This window comes from Salarias fasciatus, chromosome 3 (genome assembly GCF_902148845.1).
Source record: "Salarias fasciatus chromosome 3, fSalaFa1.1, whole genome shotgun sequence".
Taxonomy (NCBI): Eukaryota; Metazoa; Chordata; class Actinopteri; order Blenniiformes; family Blenniidae; genus Salarias; species Salarias fasciatus.
Genome location: NC_043747.1, coordinates 11,203,125 through 11,207,592, shown reverse-complemented (window position 1 = coordinate 11,207,592; position 4,468 = coordinate 11,203,125).

Here is a 4,468-nt window from a genome sequence, read left to right as displayed (position 1 = left end):
AGTTTCTAATAACTGTCTGCCACGTTCACTCCCAGAGGCCTTGACTGCACTCAGCCATAGGCTGGATCCAGGAAGACTCCCTCGAGTGACCACAGCTGCTAAGCTCAGATTAAGAACATTGGACTCATGTGCCTCACTGAGACGTGGGAGAAAACTGGTGAATACCTCATATTAAATGAAGCATGCCCCCCTGGGTATTCCTACCTAGACAGGGCACGTGGGACCGGGCGGGGTGGAGGCTTAGCGATTATTTACCAGACTGACTTACATATGACGCCACTCTCACTTCCCACTCTGTCGTCATTTGAATGTTTGTCTTTTACCTGTTCAAATCCATCTCCACTGACTGTTCTCCTCATTTATCGGCCACCCAAACCACATTCAAATTTCATCACAGAAATAACTGATCTCCTTCTGTCTGTTTGTGCAAAATGCAAAATCCTCCAATGTCATGATTCTTGGGGACTTCAATATTCAAATTGAGGTCCCCAAGAGTCAGTACTCTATGGAACTCACCCAACTCATCGACTCACTTAACCTCACCCAGCATATACATGTTCCAACCCACGCCAAAGGACACACCCTGGACCTCGTCATTACAAACACCCCTATAAAAAAACCTCCATGTTTATGACCTCAGCGTCTCGGACCACAATGCCATCTCACTCGACCTCCCCCTGCAAGCATCAAGTCATAAGGACAAACGACAAATCCATTTCCGCAAAATAAAAGACATCAACCAAGACCATCTGACCCGTGACTTCCATAACCTCACCCAGACTGTCCACCACTCCTCCCCAGACACCCTTGTGGACCACTACAACACTGGACAACAGCTAATCCTTGACACCCATGCCCCACTGAAGACTCGGACCGTGACTTTCACGAAATCTGCTCTGTGGTACACTGGGGCACTGCGTAGACAGAAGGCGGCTGGGAGGGTCCTCGAGAGGCGGTTTTTAGCCTCAGGTTTAACAGTCCATAAACAAACTTACAACTGCTGGTGGCACAAAGTGCTGTTCATTTAGTCATAAAAGCTCAAGACAAAAAAACAACAAGAAAAACACTAAAAGATGTCGATAAAACAAATAAAAGCAAGAGCACAGTGTCACACTGATTTAAAAGCCCAAGAACAAAAATGTTTTTGAGATCTCTTTTCAAAATGGACAGTGTGGAGGCCTGTCTGTCCGTCTGCACTGTGGAAACTGAATCCACAATTAAGGGGTTGCAAGGGAGATTGGAGTGACGTGTTCCCTTTTACGTGCTCCAGTTAATAGTCTGGCTGCAGCATATTGGACCAAATTGAGACACCTGAGCTATGAATAACTAATTCCCCAAAAAAAGTGCATTACAGTAATCCAGCCAAGATGTAATAAAGACACAGATTACTGTCTCAAAGTGCTCACATGCAAAAAAAGCCTCACTTTAGCCAACTTTCTGAGGTGAAAGAAGTTTTATTTACCCACTGAGCCTATCTGTGAATCCAGTTTTAAATCACTGTCCATTTTTAAACCTGGGTTTAAAACAGTCGGCTTCACATGTGAAGCCAAGCGGCCCACGTCAGCAGGTGGAGTCACTGGGAGTCCCAGACGGTGTCACCTCTGTCTTTTAATTATTCAACTTTAAAAAGTTCAGGGCCATCCAGGCTTTTATGTCCTCAAGGCATCATGATCAACATGTTAACAAGAAGGCTTCTTTCTTCATAGACATAGATCTGGCTGTCATCGGCATGGCTGTGAAATGAGGTGCCGTGTCTTCTAAGGTTGGCCCCCCGTGGCAATAAATAGAGTGAAAAGAGCAGTGGCCCCAAGATAGAGCCCTGTGGAACCTCATAATACTTTAAAGGCAGAGCTTTCAGCTATCAGGCTCCTGTCATGTCATGTGGAACCAGCTCCCAGTTTCTGTTAGGGAGGCTTCTCTTTACTAAATTTTACAGTAAGGGCTGGTTCAGTCTTTCTGGGCCATTTTTCTTGTTGTTGCTGTTGGCCAGGAGCTAGTTAATTAGCTCGTGAGCCCTCTCTCTCTTTCTGTCTTTGTCTCTCTGTCTCTGTCTCTGTCTCTGTGGGTGAATTCCAATTCTCCCCTTAGCCCTCGCCCTTGGCCCTGACCCTTCGTTTTGCGCGTTCATGTGAAGTGGTAGAGGTGTCCCGATTCTACTTCATACCCCTTCAGACCGAGAGGGAGGGCGAAGTGCTAGGGCTATCTTGCCCTTTAAACTGAGATTTTCCAGGGGCACACTAGAAAACGAGGGCTATGTGAAATTTCCCAAATTGCCCTGGGAAATGCCAGCAAAATGGCAAAGAAAACATCAGCGGCAGCCAAAGAAATCTACAAATGTCAGTATTTTTTGTTAATAAAAAACAACAACAACGCTATTTTAAAGGGACTTAAGGCAAGATTTGTGAAAAACTACACATGCATTTCCACTTTATTCAATGCTAATGGGTCGTGAAGCATTAAAAACCTAAAATAACAGGCCAATCCACGTATCTGTCTGTTGCCTTATACAGGCTGTGTGCCAAATAATTTGTTGCTGTTCGGGGTCTGAATTTCCCGCGCAATCGTGGGGATGTGACGTAAACTGACGCTGTATGCATGTTGCCGAACAGGAAGAACATGGCCGCCGTGGACACGGACTCAAACACTGCTGGGATCAGGGGCGGGCAGTGTTGCCAACTTGGTGACTTTCTCGCTAAATCTGGTGACTTTTCAAAGCCTCTTGGCGACTTTTTTTTGTCAAAAGTAACTAGCGACAAATTTAGCGGCTTTTTCTGGTGCTCTGGAGACGTGACAGGACGTCTCCGCTGTTCTCAGCAAGCAGCGGGTGCTGCGTGAGCCCCTCCCCCGTCCCAAAGCACTCACAGGTGGCCAGTCTCAGCAGCGCTCCCTGCTGAGTTGGGGCCGATTGTGTAAACGGCTCGGAGCTGCTTCACGGCGGCGACGGGAAAGCTCCAGCAGCCGCGGCCTGCTTCACGCGCCTCCGTGGTTATGCGGCGGGTACCCACGCGCTCCGCGGCCGGCACAGAGCGCGTCTCCGCCCGGGAGCGGAGATCCGGAGCTGCCGCGCCGCGGCTTGTTCCACGGAGGCGTGTGAAGCAGGCCGCGGCTTCCACGAGCCGAGTGGAGCTGCCCCACGGAGGCTGACGGGAGAGCTCCGGATCTCCGCTCCCGGGCGGAGACGCGCTCCGTGCCGGCCGTGGAGCGCGCAGGGACCCGCCGCATAAACACGGAGGCGGAGAGGAGCTCCGCGACGGATTTAAAAATGAATCGTTAGATTAATCAATGCATCGAAGAACTATTTCCTAGATTAATCGATTACAAAAGTAATCGTTTAACGCAGCCCTATTATCAGTGTTATCTCGTGAGTCAAAAAAAAAAAATAAAAAAATGGCCGAAGCCGGGCAGGCACCCGAATAAATACTGGATATGCGTTTGATTCATGGAGGGAACTTCAGCTGCATTTGGGAGTGAAAATGGATGCTTACAAAAATCACATAATATGCGCTGTGGTCCTGCAGTAATCCGCGGCGTAGTAAACGGCAGGAGCATCCCTGGTACAGCGCTGTGAAGCCGGACATTCTGTAAAATGTTTGTGCGCGCTCCCGTGCCGCCTTGGCTGGTGGCTGCAGTTACCCGCAGCGCCTATCGCGGCAGCACTGAGGTAAATTTGGAAAAGTTGCCTTAAGTCCCTTTAAGGCTGCTGCAGTATTATGTGACAGCTAGTTGTGTAACGTTAAGTGCATCTGCTCATGTCTCTAACGTAACGTATTTCATTGTACATTCATTGTAAAATGACCAATAAAGCACCTTATCCTAACGTTAACGATTAACTTGTTTTAATTTCTGCACGACCATGACACGTTTTATTGATATTACAGTAGCCTGCTTTTCTGCTTTGAGAGTATAAGACACCCGAAAATATGACATTTGTGCTCCCCTCGTAAAGTTAACATTACCGGAGCATTATGCGGTATCACGGACTGTAACGTTAACATCAACGAGCACCGCTGGGGTAATACGATTAATGAAGAATGAAACGTGTGGGTTGTGAACAAATCATTCCTTCACAACAGTGTTGCATATCAACCAGACAATTGTGAAAATGTTATATAATAAAATAACCAGTCTGGCAGCATATTCTTTTCTTCTTCAGTCCTCTTGCACTTCAGGGTGTGTAGAGCCAACCAAGGCAGCCAGGTCTCTTCATTTGGATCTGTCATGGGCGAGATGTTGTGCTTGTGCCAGGGTCACATTACAGGCCTTTAGATCCTGGGCAATTACATCCAGCCAGTGGGTGCGGGGAGCACCTCTGGGCCGTCTCCAGCCGGCTTGTTGAGGATTAAAGGCCAGGATGTTGCTTGTTGGATGTTCTGAGGACAGTCGCATGATATCGCCTAACCAGTGCACTCTGCGCATTGCTGCAAGGCGTGATACTGGGGGTTGTTGCGTTAAGTCTCTAACAGTTTGA